This window comes from Ceratina calcarata, unplaced genomic scaffold, assembly GCF_001652005.2.
Source record: "Ceratina calcarata isolate Rehan_Ccalc_2016 unplaced genomic scaffold, ASM165200v1 scaffold72.2, whole genome shotgun sequence".
Classification (NCBI taxonomy): Eukaryota; Metazoa; Arthropoda; class Insecta; order Hymenoptera; family Apidae; genus Ceratina; species Ceratina calcarata.
Genome location: NW_017178472.1, coordinates 537,936 through 555,141, shown reverse-complemented (window position 1 = coordinate 555,141; position 17,206 = coordinate 537,936). Strand labels below are relative to the sequence as shown.

Genomic DNA, 17,206 nt, shown 5'->3' with positions numbered 1-17,206 from the left:
ATGCACTTAAGTGAAAAAAGCGACTCCCCTACTATTTTAAAAAGCTACAAGAAATAATGAGTGACAGCCACTATTATTAATCCTATCGGTAACAACCGACAAATTGATGCATCAAAAATGTAAAAGTCTCGTCCCGATAAAATTGCCTCGTGGACACATTCGACAATGTGTCATTGAATAATTCGTCGGGTGAATTGGAAAATGCTAGGAACACTTTACATGCCACGTCGTCGTAGGAGCTTTTATTTCCTCATGGTTTTTACTTAAAAGCCCATGTGCGCCGTATATGTATGTCCATACATACACAGAAGAACGATCAAAGACGATATCAAGGAAAGACGTTCGTTCTTTGAAGGGATACGAAAGGGTGCGTACAGGAGTTCTGTCGAAGATGGGTCGGAATCGAAGGGTACGAGAGAGAAACACGCTCGCAAAATCGTCCCCCGAGACCGACTTTGTCCAATTCGACTAGCTCTTACTGCTTAACGTTACGCAACTCGCGTTTTCTAGCTGGAAAAACGTCGCTGGCAATTCACGTTGCTACGATGCTGAAAGACAAGGGAGAAGAAAAGGTTCGACGCTCAGCGGCAGAGAATATGCCAGTTAGATGTCTCGATAGTATAAGTGTCACCTGAGAACGATACAATAATGCAAATACAACTACTCAATACTCCGACTTACTTGACATGCACACATGCAAAAATTAAATTTTCCTCGATGGAAAGAGTGGACCATATATTCATTATGCTTAGTATAATAATGCTTATAACTTCTCGAAAGGCCTGTCCATGTTTCTTATTGTTAGACCTCAAATTTTAATTTCAGTCGTGTTTCATGAAAATCTGTACAATGAAACTTGGAATATAGGAATTTTTCTCCATGTCGTCCAAAACTAAAGGTTTCATAAAAATTCACAGACTCCGAGATAAATTGCAAGGTAGCAGCTTCTAACTATGATTTTAATTCAAGTTATCATTCATTTGCATTGCAATCGAGTTAAAATAATGTTACAAAATTATTCCATTCTCTTTTATACCATTGACACAGTATTTATCAGAACTCGAAATGTTAGTTAAAAATTCAGGATATTTAATTATCAAACTGTTAATGTTGAGAAAATGAGAAATATTAAAAGCACTTATACTGCTTAATGAAAATTTAATTTTTGCAAGCGTGCATGCCAAATGGGTCAGAAATCGTTTTTGGTAGTTGTACATTAGTGTACACTGCTAGATCAACATAGTGAATGCACTTAAGTGAAAAAAGCGACTCCCCTACTATTTTAAAAAGCTACAAGAAATAATGAGTGACAGCCACTATTATTAATCCTATCGGTAACAACCGACAAATTGATGCATCAAAAATGTAAAAGTCTCGTCCCGATAAAATTGCCTCGTGGACACATTCGACAATGTGTCATTGAATAATTCGTCGGGTGAATTGGAAAATGCTAGGAACACTTTACATGCCACGTCGTCGTAGGAGCTTTTATTTCCTCATGGTTTTTACTTAAAAGCCCATGTGCGCCGTATATGTATGTCCATACATACACAGAAGAACGATCAAAGACGATATCAAGGAAAGACGTTCGTTCTTTGAAGGGATACGAAAGGGTGCGTACAGGAGTTCTGTCGAAGATGGGTCGGAATCGAAGGGTACGAGAGAGAAACACGCTCGCAAAATCGTCCCCCGAGACCGACTTTGTCCAATTCGACTAGCTCTTACTGCTTAACGTTACGCAACTCGCGTTTTCTAGCTGGAAAAACGTCGCTGGCAATTCACGTTGCTACGATGCTGAAAGACAAGGGAGAAGAAAAGGTTCGACGCTCAGCGGCAGAGAATATGCCAGTTAGATGTCTCGATAGTATAAGTGTCACCTGAGAACGATACAATAATGCAAAACAAGAAGTACGAAAAAAACGGGTGGCGTAGTTAAATTAAATAATCTTCAGTGAGATATCCCATTTTTAAGGAAAATAAGAAAATAGTTCGAAGAAAAATTCTATCAATAAAACATACACATGAAGTGAGCTGATATTATTTATTAATCCTAATGAAAATTTGTGGAAGTATTAATTTTAATTCGTTCAAATACGGCAATTCATTAAATAAGCTCTGCTATGTACAAAATATACAGTATAAGAGAAATAATACGCTATTAAAATATAAATTCAAGAGTGACGGTAATTAAAAGCTTGCTTCTTTGGACCAAAGTTTGCCAATGAATGGAGCATAAATTTATTGAATAAACCACTGTAGATTCTAGTTCTTCACAGAATAAATTCCTTCAATATTCCTATGTAACTATGAATATATTTCCATTTTCCATGGGATTGGTAATGTTTAAGCGCGTTTCATCAATGGTGTAGGAAATATAGGTTAAAAAAATAAAAACCCATAAAACCTTCCCGCGGGAGTGTTTTCTCTTCGAGTCGATTTTTGGCCCGGCATACACCAAGAAGAGGTGAAGCAGAGAAGGAGGGAGATATAGAGTGCTGGCAGTCTGTCCGTGTTTCCAGAAAAAGTAAGGGGAGTATAGGGCGAAAGGGGATCGATAGCCGAACAACGGGGAAAATCCCGATGGAAAACGCGTGGAAAACGCGGATACGTTGCACTCTGGCACCCGTCACGAAGGGTGAGAGAGAGTAAAAGTCGCGGCAACGGCAGCAGGACGATCGAAGGGCGTGGAACAAAACCCAATTAAGTCCGTCCAAGTCGAACTTCCGTCGAGCCGTTACATGAAAAACATTTTCTGGGTGAAACTGGTTAGGCCATTTAAGCTGAGTTCGCGTATACTATCGTCCAACCGTCGTTGAATGCTGGCTTAAAAAAGGTAAAAAGAGAGAGAAGTAAAAAAAGGTTGCGCTGCTAGGAAAACGCTTGCTAGATGGATAGGCTCATTCAAACGAGGTTCGTTCGTATACGACGGAGCGGAAGAGTTGGGAAATTCGCCGTTCGCGGAAAAAGGTCGAGGAGACCAAAAATCCATTGTACCGATCGAATTCGCACACAATATTTAATCGACATTTTAAAAGCCTGGCGATTTTCTTTTTCTCGAATATGAGTATCGAAAGCACTACTCGCCATACATTTCAATTATCGGACCAACTGCTATTCACAATTCACTTATATAAAATAGTTTCAAAACTCAGCCATTACGGCTAGGCATTCAGCATTCGTGTAAAATCCGACGGAATCCAATTAACCGCCATAAAAACTACGAGTATTTGGACGACCTTCAATCGGACCAAGTTCCGCGCGATATCGTTTTTCAAATATGTATCACGTGTCGTTCATCCGACAAGGGGAAATTATTCGAGATTGGAAATTCTATAACGAGGCGAAGAAGTATCGGTGACCCCGCAAGAAAGGATATTTGCCCGGCAGGGCCGCACGATACGCTTCCACAAGCTCGTTTTCGATCGTACAAACGCAAAAGTAATCTTCCCTGTCACCTGTCGCTCTTCGGTAAAATGCTTGATGAATCCCCGGTACGTGGAGGCGTTTTTATCGCCGTTATCCCCCAGGGGATCTGGGTTAGGTATTCCTCTCGCGGCTCTTTTTCAGACCTCTGACCCCTCGTCACCTCGCTACAAGGATTCGACCTTCGATTAAAAGGTTTCGATTCAAAACGTTCCACCACTAGATTGGTCACAGAATCGATACCAAGTCGGGTTAAGAGAAACACTGAGAGGGTGATAGAGAGAGGGAGAGAGAAAGTTTCTACGAAAAGATTGGAGAAAAGACTGTAAAGAGTAAAACGGATCCCAGGAGATAGGCTACGTTTCGTTGCTCGACAATAATTTAAACCAACGAGCTACAAAGTTCCATTCGAAGTGGTTTCGTTCACCCATACTAATAGATCTAGACTGTTTTTGTAATTCTTAAAAAGAGATACCCGAAACTAGACGTAATCTTAATCGTGGTTTTTTTTACGACGTCTACTCGCTTTCGCGAGATTTCGAGGAGGCAAAGGGAGTGGAAGAAACAGCCTCGTAGGTCAGGATATTGACTGCAACACGCCGATCGAAACACCCCGTTTAAAAACTCAAACAACTTTGACCAAGAAGCGGTCTTGTCACTCGACGATTAATTCGAAACGACTTAATTAGTGTATCTTCGCGTCCAACGTTCGCTGAAAGCATTTGTGTGCACTGATTAGGTGGAAGCAAAGGAGGAGAACTTCGTGAAAAAAAGTTTTTTAATCTATAACCAACCCGCTCCGGGAGCACCCACTTCTTTTTGATCGTTCTACCGTACTTTTCATGCTAAAACTTGAAATCATGCGACTCGAGATACGTACACATTGCGACTCGTTTCAGCTTTCCTATATCGTAGCAATTTACTTTCCGTTGCCGCTTTTCACAAGTAGATATTGCAGCTCTATTAGATTCTATGGACGCCACGGGCTTTTTATCCAAAAATCTTTTTATTTTCGTTAAAATTCGTTAATACGAAAGTAAACACGTTATGGTGGCTTCAAAAACTTCTCTTAAATCACTTTGACAATTTAATAGACTATACTTGATATCTTACACGTACATCAATTGCATCATTAGTGATAAAAAATGTATGTCATCCACAGTTAAAAATTTCTAAATTTTATTTATTTATTTATGTAAAGGATGTTTTATTAACATTTTTAGAAGTGATAGTAAATTTGCTAAATTATAATTACAAAATCGAGTGAATTTGGAAAGCTCTTTACAGTGTGTCCGCAGTTTGATACGGTTCGAAACGGTGAAGCTGATTTTGTTACACCATGACAGACTGATTATATCGAATCATATTAGTAATGCGATAACATGTCAATAGCATCAAATCACGTGAATGAGGCAAGGCCTCGATGATGAGAGTTATGCCTCACGCATGTACGATTTCAAAGATCACCCTTGGGGGCAATTTGTCCATCCAGTTGCACTTCTGAGATATCGTGGCCGCTAATTAACCCGGCTATTACGGATTCCGAGAACACGAATTGATTAGGTTCGTTTTATCGATAGCCCGAGTCCGTAAACACATCAATGGGAATAGTTTCGCTAAATTGAATCTCATCCTGTTTAAATTCGCTCGATTCGCACAAGTTCCCTCCTCCGTCCGGGATAAAGAAAAATAAACGAGGTAATAATCAAGCCCCCGTGGCACCCGTATATCCTCCGGGCTGAGTTACCCGCGCCCGTTGTCCTTATTTCAACCGTCGAATAATTAATTCCCCTTTTTTCGGGTCGCTGATCCTCTTAATGTCTAAATACTTTATCGGTAGAGCGAAAACAAAAAAGAAGATGGATCACTATTGAAGCGAAGCATTTTTCTTTGTAAAAGTTACAAGACGCTCAATAATATAAAGTTGTCGCTGAGCGAAAAATGTGAAGCCGTGACAAAGACAAAAAATATACATGAAAATTTTATCCAAAGACCAGTCTGAAGCAAACAGGCGAATTAAAATATTTATTTAAAAACTTGCGAAAAATCTGACACGGGATGGTCAACACGTTTGCTTTACGCTAGAATTTACTTATTTTTGGTATGCCCGATTGTGTGAATGCAAATTCGCTGGCGCAAAGTTTGCACGAGTCTCCATGTTCGTGCGTGTTTGTAACGAAACGAAATAAAGAAAACGACGGGGTAAGGACGGGTTAGAGAGCGAGAAGCATGATTTGCGAGACAGGACAATTTCCGCTCGTGAAAACGTGTAACGCACGGGGAAACTTCTCTGAGAGTTTCAAGTGAGGCAGAGAGACAGACGGTCGCGGAAAAGATCGACGAAAACGAGAAGTTCGAGAGACACAGTCGATGAGCGCAGGACGGTAACGGAAGAAGCAAAAGAAGAGAGGAAGGAGGAGGTGGAGGAGGAGGAAAAGGCAAGCGTAGTACTTACTTGTCGAGAAGGGAAAGAGCGCGCACGCCTTAAAATTCTGAGAAATGGGTTAAGGAAGCTCCTCGAATCCGCGGAATATAAATCATTTCCGACGGCAGTAATTCGATTCTCCCGCGTCTTTGAATCCCCTGCTCCCCTCCAGCTACTACTCGTCTTTTTTTGTCCTACTGCTCGAGGATCCGATGGTATTACCACCTGCGATCTCGAGCAGATTTCGGTGATTTATAAAAATTTCATGAAAATCGTCATAACCCGTTTCCACGCTATTTGATTTCATCTATTTGGAGCTTGGTAACCACGTTTCGCCAAACGTATACGCTTTAATCGCTCGACGCTGTCAATTATCAATTTGAGATTGATGTATGTTTACGTAATTAGAGGGCGAAACACAATTTTGCCGACGGAAATGTGATAACTCTTATAGCGGAGTTCAACTTTACGTAAAATACCCGTTTTATCCTCGCTGTCTTCAAGGGAATAATGGCACGGCGGAAGATAACTATCCATAAAATATCAATTCGGCAACCCGAAATGCGGGGCTGAGAATAGGAACGAGCAGCGATTACATTCGAAAATTATACTACGATGACCCGGTGACCAAACCCATCTCCGGCGAAGGATAAAATCGAGGATACGATAAACTTTGAACCGAACCCTGAATATCGATTTGTCCCAATGCCTTCGAAATGTCTGCGAAACGGAGCTGGAAGTGAAAGGAATCGGAAAGACGCGAGGGGTGGTAGAAGAGACTTTGTAGGAAATTTCAATTTGCCGGGGGTGACAAAACGACTCGCGACAGCGTTGCAGTCGCGCGAAATTCCTAACCGCGGTTCTCGTCCTACGTGTTCGACGAAGCGGAGAAAAAAAAGAAATTGGTAACCACCGGCGGTGGTGCGGTACACGATACGTCCATCGAATGACTGGATGCGCGCACATGCATCTCGGTCGAACCAAAGTGTCGGACGGCTTCCGTTGCGCCGTGAATCGAAACTTCGTTACATCGTTTCCAAGTTCTGACGATGTGCGCGCCCCTGGATTTTCACCCCGATATCTCTACATCCCTCTCAAGCGATCGCAACCCCTATCGCGACCTCGCTACTATCTCCTGTCATCTCGTTCCTCCCTTTTCACACGGTCGACTTTCCGTGTGCGAAGGAAAAGAATGTTTCCTCCGCGAAGCCGATTCACCGAACGAAAAGGGCCAGGGAGGGGAAATTGAATTTCACCTCGATACCCGCTGTATCGATGATTTGCGCGTGCAAATCCGCTTACAACGATTACAATGGCCGCTGGTACCAGATACGAAGAACAAAAGGTAACTCGTATAAAAGCAGAACTCTCGTTGCGCCGCATCGCGCTATATCGTGCCGAGCGGGATGGATAGTTGAAGCAACCGGCCGAGTTAAATCCCCACGTTTTCTTTTTCCTTGTCCGGGAAAAGTTCGATCCCATACAATCGAGGATATCATTAACCGTTCAACCTGGGACCATGCCGCAACTTATGGAATTATATTCAACGCCTTACCGAGAAATAAATAATAGAGAGTAATACTTCTCTTTGAAACTTTGTATCTAACAATAAAATAAATATAATGACCTCGTTACGCTTGCTTCACGTAAGAATATGCAAATTAAAAATCGACTATAAATAAATGAAAATAATGCAAGGCAATGCGGAATGCTTGCTTCTCGAAGAAACGTTACATAGCAGTGTACACGTTCGCTGAAACGTGCATTATGCGGCGCAAGGTAAATTGACGCAAGATAAATCTTACAATATGAGCAGGAAAATGAAAATTAACGCGGGTAAATCTTATACCACTGGCCTGGAAGTAGAAGTTAACAGGAGAGTTTCGCAGCAATTAGCTTGTTCCTCGTCACCTTCTCGACTGAAATACGTATACCTAATTACTACGTGCACACAAGAAATTCTATGCGTTTGATTTCACTGTATGGTACAAAAAATAGGAGACCCTTCTTCCTTCCGGTAGCCTCACGATAAAAATAACACGCAAGGGAGGAGAGCCAACGATACACACGTGTAAGCGTGTTTATAACGGTTCAAACTTACGCGAGTTAAAAGTCTCTGTATGGAATTATAAAACTGTTTTTCAGGGCGTGATTTACATGAATGTTGGTAAATTAAAATAGTATGACTAATATTTTTATGTCTCGAATATTTCATCCAATGTTACAAGGAAATTTTTATAGTCAGAGTGTGCACTCATCGTTTCATGAAAAAGTTTATATCAGTTATTGACAACGTGTAGTCTCTATCAAGCTGTATAACTTAAGAGATCAGAGCTCTAAATAAACAGCGAAGACTTCACTAGATCTTTTCCACGAGTCGAAACTTCCTGCCAGTAGCAGAGATTCCACGTGTTCTATGTCGGCAACAGCCGGCACGAAAAAAAAGGAGAGCCGTCTTGAACTGGCGCAGAGATAAAAATAGGGCACCGAACGAGCAACGTCGTTGGTTCGAAACTTACGAGAAGACAGATCCGAAGATCTTAATCATTGATTATGATCAAACTTGGCGTACGAAAAAGGGGGGAAAATTCTTAACAGGTGAAACGGAAGTTCGGTAATCGTGAGCACCTGTAGAAGCGTTAGCTTAGTAAGAACGAATCCCTAGGACGGCAAACAAATTAGGCTAAATCGAGTGAACCAACCGCAATAGGTTTTAACAGAATATCCCCTATCAAAGAGTCGAGCGTTATCGACCGCGTAACCCGCGGCCACCGATAACGAGTATCGATAAATGTGCACGCGAGAGAGAGATCGTAGCATCCGTCGAATTACGCATGTAACCTATATGTATGAACGTAAACGCGCAGGTATCGCGGATTCGCGAGTGTGGGAAGATTTATGTCGACCTATCCGCGGCAAATAAAAGCCTGGACGGGATATTAAAGCTCGATTGGACCGATCAAATGGACAAGGCGGTAGAAAGGACGCGACGCGGGGGGATGGAGGGGGGTTTGGTTGGTTAGGGTGCGGTGGTGGATGATCGTCGGTGACAAATTGACGGTACAGAAAATGGACGTTAAGCACGCTAACTCGTGTATGGACGTAAATGCTTCGTTGGACCCAGTTGAACGACTTAAAAAACGCAAAAATTTCATCGAGAGCATCACGCTGACAATGGACATCAACGCATTTCTCATCGATTTTTTCCCCTTTTCCCTCGCGTGTTTACTGTTATTTGTTAACAAACAGGCGGTCGTTTTTTAATATCACTTTGGAACGCATAGCGTTTAACTAGCACGAGCATATGAAAACATTTTTAGTAAACATTTGGAAAACGAGAGAAGCGACAGTCGGTTACAAAGTATTTTACTTTAAATTGATAACGAGACAAAAAATGATAATACGCACGGAAATTCTCGGAATAACAGAGAGAATATATTTAAAAAATCCTTCCCTGTCGCAGTCACGATTGTATCGTCGACTTCCCAACGGTAGTAAATAAATCTGTCACGGTCTATTTTAACAAAACTTAACTCTTTCTTTCTCTCATGTCAAGAACAATGCTACGAGTCTTGCTACTGAAGCGGAGAAAAGAGACGAAATTAGTACAGAAGTTTCTTAAACGTATGAGAAGTTAACCGAGACACCGCCCATGTTACTTCCTCCCCTATCTTTTCAGCCCTTTTACCACATCTCCCTCTCTCTCCCTTTCTCTAACAGTTGCTCGGCGTTCGCTATGTTTCCACAGCTATTTACGAATCTTCGAAGCACTTCCTTCGAATTAACTGGAAACACGCTCCGAGTGCCGGGAAGAAAAAGTTACGAAAGAAATTCCGATCCATCCGCAACACATTAGACTCTAAAGTGGCGTACTTTCCAGGTATCACACAACGAGAGTAACATTCTTCCTATGCCAAAGTTTTTCTCTGAAACAATGTATTTATTTCGCCCTTTTCTTCGAAAATAAGGAATGCTTATCCTTTTTAGTCCTGTTGATATGGCATCTAGCACAGAAGAAAAATTCTAACTGGTTATATTTACTAGTGCTAGCGTAACATCACCAGGTGTATAAGACGACTGCAATTTTGTTAACTAAAAGTGCCTGTCCCATGATGTTTAAATAAAAAGCAATACGTAACCAAGATCTTCGACAACGGAGGGAGGGGGATCTGAACAAAAATAAAAGCTTCGGTTAAGAATACGCGACGCAGACTCTCCCACGAAATGAACATTGATGTCCTCTCCCAGTCATAGCGTGGAAAAAGGGCGACGGAGAATACTAAAGGAGGGTAAGAAAAGTGCGCATGGAACTGTGATGACTCATCGGGCACCACATGCGCTATACCGAGCGTAGTTTACACAGATGCGAATGGAATAGGCAAAGATATTTGTCTAATTGTAAGACGCTTAATTTTATTCTCTATCGTTGGCACATGCAGATGATTATGCAACGTTTGCAATAATAGGAATTATTAGAATGCATATGAAATGTTGTTTGCTCAAATACAACATTCCTATAGAACTGTAAAATATCATATATAGTCGATTGAAATAATTTATCAGTTACCTTTACACACTCCTAAATAATTTCATTAATTAAGGTATTATATTAATAATTGTAATCCTTAAAACCGACAAAATTTAGTTTCGAGTAATTCAGTTATTAATTGTTATCCAAAACGGTTTCAATAACTCTTATAATAATTGGATTTCGAATATAAAGGTAATGTTCTAGCTATTCTTGTACAGTTTATATTTGTATTGCATATTAATGTTGCAACATTTATTACAAATTACGTTAACACCAAATTATTCCTCAATTTGATGTGTGAATCATCACAGTGGTCGATAATAAATTAGAGCGTCATAAATACTTTTTATGGAAAAACTCGAATTTTAGAAATGGAACGACGTTCCATGTGCACTAACCTAATGCATAAAATGATTGATTCCTGGATTATTGCCTCGTTCAATCGTCCGTGACTTGATACCGCGACAATACACGTCTGCTATAATTAAGATTTCCAGTTTACGGTATTATTGCTCCAAACTTCACGTCTGTGCGTCGTAAATTTCCAAGTGTTCAGATAAATCAAGCACTCGCAGACACTCGTAAAGAAGATATACCGAGACTGAGCGAAGAATCATTAGAACACGCGTGCATTCTATAGAAATATAGTATTATAGTACATAGGTGTGCATGTACATATGTACGTAGCTGTGGTTACGCTCGTCTACCTCAACGCACAAAACTGATATATATGCGTCACGTGGAAAATTCACGAGCAACAGAGAGAAGAGGAGGGAGAGACAGAGAGAGAGAGAGAGAGAGAGAAATAGATAAGGAGATGAGCGAGAACGTTCAAAATTTCTTAACGATGAATTATTCATTCGATGGGAAACGTTTCGACGGGAGAAATAAAATTCTTCGATTCAAGAAAGATCGTATCCTGTAGCCGATTCGCGAAAATTGATTCCGCGTTACCCAGACGCGGACGTTCGTCGTCGACGCCAACCTTTTCGTGGTTGCAAGAGTTTGGCTTCCCAGGCCGAGAATGCGACGACGACGCGCGATATCACAAAGGGCCCAACGACAGACGGTAGGCGCGGCCCCCGATGAGATCGAAGAAGAGAACACAGTACGAGAGAGCGAGACGGGAAAGAGTGAAGAAGAATGAAGAGGTGGAGAAAGGGAAGCGCAGACCAGGAGGAGGCTGCAAAGCCGCCGGTAAGCCGATATAAGCAGAGTCAATTTCCAGCGAGTGTTCGAGCGCGAGCGAGAGGAAAGGATTTTGCTTGCACGACGACGAAAAGGCAATATTCCGTTCCAGGGTCGAGCGATCGAGAAGCAAGAAGAAGCTGCGGGATGAAAGCGGAGAGAGGAACCGCCGCGAGAGGAGCACTGCCTTTGTTCTTCAGGACTTACCTAGATACTTTTCAATAAAGTTACTTGGCACCCATCGCCACGCGTCACCATCAAAACTTCCACAACCGGAATCGTCGAGGGGATGGACCGTCTCCAAGCGTAACAACCGGATACTTCCACGAACGATCTCGAAAGGGAAATATTTTCGGAAATCCTGGCGGAAGAACTCGACCAAGCGTTATAGTTATGGCCGATTTCGTATTCCTCGCTTATCCGTGCCAGGTATCGTGCGTGACTATCGAAAACTGCGGTAAGACGTTGTATTTCCTCGACGCAACAACGTGCCCGTTCTTGAATATTTAAAATTCTAATCCGACGCCGACAACTTCCGGGGTGACGCTTTGAATTCAAGTAGGTACCTACCCGGTTCCACGGTACATCGTAGGTGCGACAATCGATTAACAAAACGAAAAGGATGCATTCGTTTCGTGTACGTTTCGTGTGTCTTGAAAATTTCATAATAATTCGGATTTTTCGAAGCAACTCGTTGTAATGCTTGGAGACGTGCGAGTGGAACAGGAGGTATGAGGTTTAAGATCGGAGACAATATATCAGAGCATCGAGGATGTGGCTGACATCGACCGCTCTCGTATTTCCTCGTGAAGCACGTTGAATATTTAAAAATTGTAATCCACCGGTGGAGAAGCAGCTGGCACAGTGCCGACGCCTCCCGGCGCGGCGTGTTCTAAGCTGAAAAATCGAATACTCGACTGGAGTGAAACGCTGTGAAGCGGCCGCTAACGAGTAACTCCGGAAACATCGCCGAGCGACGACTCCAGGCGAAATCGTCAAAAGATTAGGACGCCGCAGTAACGGCGTACTATCTCTGATTTTCGACGAATCCATCTGGAGCATCGAGTGACTCTCGCGCCTAAAAACTGGATCGCTTTAGGTAAGCGATGTGGACCGAGGGTTAAAGTTCGGCGAATGATAATTCGTTACAGTTGGACGATGAAAAAGCCATTGGCTCGACAATGGTACCCGGCCATCAATGGCACAGCAGAAAGGTTTCGGACGATTACGCGATTTTTTGCATCACCCGTTTTTCTCTGTGTCTCGCGAAGCATATAACTTTTTTATCATTCTTCAATTTCGATGTTCTACCCAAAAAAGCGGGACGCGCACCGGAAAATTCAACCGCGAAGAATATCTATAGATATATGCATCCGTGTACCGCGCGAAGCCATTATTGCTCGGCCACACAAGGGAAACCTAATTTATCACGAAAAATTTCGTATGGAACGTAATTTACCGCCTGAGATCATTCGGATATTAAAATATCAAAAGAACGGAGCCCTGCGACCGATTATGTGTATCTATCGAACGCGGAAGATCGCGGACCGGATGTACAGTGAAGCAAGAAACTGCATATTTTATGTATCTCATATTTTTGTCGAGGAAAACGTTGCATTGTTGAATATCTAAAAATTGCAAACCGAGAAACGTTGGTTAACACACACATGTAAACAAACGATGGTCATCAGTAACGTTCGACGTCATCTCGTCAGCAGACGAGAAAAGGGCAGGATACATGGAGTTTTGGATTTCAGTGGGCATCGAGGATGGAAATACGAGCGGCTCTCTTGTAAATGCAAGAGAAATACAGGAAAGAAGAGAAAAAAAAAACGATGAGAAGAGAGACAGACAAAGAATACTACCTTGTGGCAACACGAAACGCATCGCGCAGATGCACTTGGCTAACAGATCCATGCATCGCGCTCTCATTCAGTGTACCGATGCGGCGCCTAGTGCAGCATACATACATAGGTACCAGTCGCCATCGACTCTTCTGTCTGATTTTTGCTCGCTGCTTAACCCTTTGGAGCCCTTTCAATATCCACTGCGCCGCGCGCTTACCGCCGCGGCACGACGCCAACGCTCTGTCTATCTTTTACTCCGTTCCGCAATTTTAATCCTTTTAGTTCCAAACGATCTCGCATAATGACGTGTCCGTTGCCACTGACGGAACTAATCCAACGGCTGGTCGCGTATAATTAGTGAAATTAAACGTGGTCGACATATCGGCTCGACACTACGGCAGAAGGGATAATTACACGGCGTGAATTTTTCGTTCGATACGCTCCGAACGGAATGAGTGATATCTTCCTGTATGGATTTGGCAAATGGTGTCGGAAATTCGAGCAATTTTTATTTTTAATTGTCTACACTGTTCGCGCGCCGGCCCGTGAAAATTCCAATCGATTACCACCCTCCCTCTCCACCGTTATTTACAACAGAGATTCTACGTGTGCCGTCTACAATATTACGAGATAAAACACTCTACCGTTTACAGTTTTTATATTCGAGGAAAACTGCATCGCAAGTCGGGGCATCGAGTCCCATATTTTATAAAAGTGCGTTTCAATGTTTCCACTCCCGATAGAAATTCCGTGAAACCCGTCATATCGCCCCCCGGACCTGTGACCCCCAACGATTCTTCTCGCGCTTTACTCCTGCCTAAAGACGCACTGAGGACGTGTCAATGTGAAATCCATCCTCTCTTTTCCCTGTCCTTTACGCGCATCCATGGTCCATACGGTGGGATACGTGCCTTCCGTATCGTAAGATTAAAGAAACGATCGGTGTTCCTGCTCGTTTATGTCTTTTCTGTGCGATCCGGTTACGACCGTAGAAAATAAAACTCGAATCGTATCGTCGAACATTGTCTTCTTATCGTTCGTTCGCCATTCTCGAGAATCCTTTCCAGGAAAACGCAGGAAATCAAAATTCTTCCAATTACGGTAAAAACAGAGGATGAAATTCAACATTTTTTTATTCCAAAAGAAATTAAAAATAGCTGTACATTCCTCAGTTTTATAATAGCTCTGTACGCACTTTTTAACAATCCTTCCGCATGAGAGTCGAATTTCACTTTGAAGTAGTTTAAAGAGTAACGATTCGCGAATCTCTATCCTACCGTCTCATACATAATCCGTCGAAGCCTGCCAACTGGGCAACCCAGCAACACGAGAAGACTACGACGTCGACGTCCCGACGATGAGACGCTTCCCTTGTACACTGCCTGGAAGATGCGACGCATAAATTGCACCCGGTACAACGACCAAAACGACAGACCATGCGGAGGCAATAAACATACAAATCTATTAACCGAGGGATACTTCCTCGTGGCCAAACATTCGCGCAGTAGATTTATGTGTTGCGTTATACGGCGAAACGCTCGCCCCGGAGCTTTCTTGCGTGGAAATGTGCAAGCCGTGTTCGCATATAACGCGGAATCAGGAAAGCAAAGTGAGATCGCGACGTAACATATTCGAAAAATATCGGGCACAAACACGCCAATCAAATGAACTCCGGAAACCCCTTTGATAGCATCCGGTTACGAAACGTGCAGCGGCAGACTTGAGCAAACACGGTAGATAAAATTGATGAGACTTAAAATTAAGTTAAGTCTTAAGTGCAAATAAAATCTTAAATGGAATCCTCTGAGTAGCCCGATAAAAAAAGTCATAAGCGAAGTAAAGGTTACAAAGGGTTTTGACACAGAGCTAAGAGATGATAAAACTAATGCATATTTTACGCAATGCGAAAGTAATTGTCTTCCGGATGGAGTTCCTCATTTGATCTAATAGTCTTTACTAATTTATCTCGCGAACAATACCAGAGTAAAATGTTTTCTAAAACTACAGAGCGGTTAGTGGATTAAAGATATTTCGATTACGGTCCGCTAAAACAATTTGCAGGAAATCGAGGGTACGGAACAGGTACACGGGCGTACGGATTTTCTAATGGCGCGGAGCCAATTTTCAGAATGTGCTCCCATTGAATTAGCCTCCCAGCCACGAACAGGCACTTGCATGGAAATCGGCCGGTACGAAGGACGAGGCCGAGAGAACGAGAAACGGGTAGCACGTAACATTCAACTACTACACGCAATTTCTTTCGCGTGAGCACGATCCGTTCGTTACTGATGCATTCGCCAGCGAAAACTGACAGTCACGAGCAAGAACAAAAAAGCCCGGAGGAATCCCCTAAGCCGATGGAATCTTTCCGGTAACGAGGTAAGTCGGTTTACGAAATATGAAACGTGAACAGGCTTGTTCCGTCCACGTGTAATACAAGAGGAATGGCACGCGCCCCGGGTTCAACCCCTATTTAAGCTAAATTGTCTGAACGTAAAGGTACGTAATGCGTAGGGAACGCAAAGATCGAAGACACGCGTGCAGGGATTCGCACGGGTGAACACAAAGCTTATGGGGTACGCGTGCCGCATCAAAGTTACATATCGCTTTCCCTTCTTAAGAACTTGTTACAAATCTTCTTATTCTGAATTCCCAAGTTTCCCTTGGGTAAGTTTGTCTCCGCATTGCCGCCAGATTTTGTAATCCATATACAATCTACGTAAGTACATTGGTTACGTCTTGTGTTGCCATTTAAATTTCAACATTCGCATGAGAGGTATCAAAATTGCTTTCAGTGTACGTACGTGTGTGTGTGTATGTGTGTAGTATGTGCCAATACAAAAAATAATTGTACTATCACGATATGTAGCCGTTGTTACATCGAAAGAAATTTCCTATTCCCGCATTAATTCCCTCTTACACGATGTCGTACCCGGGTTTACGTGTGTATACAGACACGTGTCGCTGAAATACACGCGTAACGGAGCTCTCTATGCATCGTGCTCTCATTCAGTCAGCAGAGTGCTTACGCGAATAGGAGCAAAAGATTCAAGCTATTCCGCGCCGTGCTGGCTAAGCGTTTCTCTACACACCGAATACATACATCGCATAAACGCCAACTGTCGGGACAGGAAGAAGAAGAGGGTTGAAACCGGGGTGGAAACCAGAGAGGGCACCGCGTCACCGAAAGATAGAGGAAAATAGAAGAAGTCAGGGACGGGACCAACGATAGGGCGATTTCGTTTTTTTCCTTTTTCATAAAGCTTCGCGACGGGATAAGACTCCTGGCTTTGGTGTTAACGCGAAATGAATGGCTCGTCGGATAATGGGGCCGGAGATTATATAATGCATCGTTAAGTACAAAGATAACAAAAATAACGAGAACGAGGAGCGAGTTCCGTCGAGGCGAGTTTAATTTGATCGTTTCTTAAGCGTTCGCACGGGTTTCGTGCGGGTCGAACGGAAAAGCCTTCTCTGGCTGGGTTTATGTCCGCGGGGAAGCGTGCGGGCAGTTTTCCGCATGCAAAAGTCGGCTCGATATACGATGTATCGCGCGATAAGCAGAGTTGAAAAGAGTATAAAAAGGTTTGAAACGCGTTATCACAAATTTTCATTGATCCCTATCAAAAATGATGAAACGAACTGTTGTAGTGTATTGGTTTCATGTATATAATAATCATGACAGATGTTCTGTAGGATACACGTATATCACGTATTTGATTCGAATAATTTATGAATCACTTCTAAAAATCCCTGATATCGATTTCTTAGATATTACTTTTAATTACAATT

General features: G+C 42.6%; 1 protein-coding gene across 4 annotated transcripts in view; it reads right to left on the bottom strand.

Moving 5' to 3' along the window:
- Positions 1–17,206, bottom strand: part of Sema1a (semaphorin 1a) — a 172,382-nt gene that overhangs the window by 145,045 nt on the left and 10,131 nt on the right. The window contains exon 1 of one of the 4 annotated variants that reach the window (XM_026817940.1): positions 10,882–10,899. The exons of the other annotated variants lie outside the window; for them this stretch is intronic. The gene's annotated coding sequence lies outside the window, so the exon portion shown is untranslated. Of the gene's footprint in view, positions 1–10,881; positions 10,900–17,206 lie in introns of those variants that run through there. 4 annotated transcript variants of the gene reach the window in all.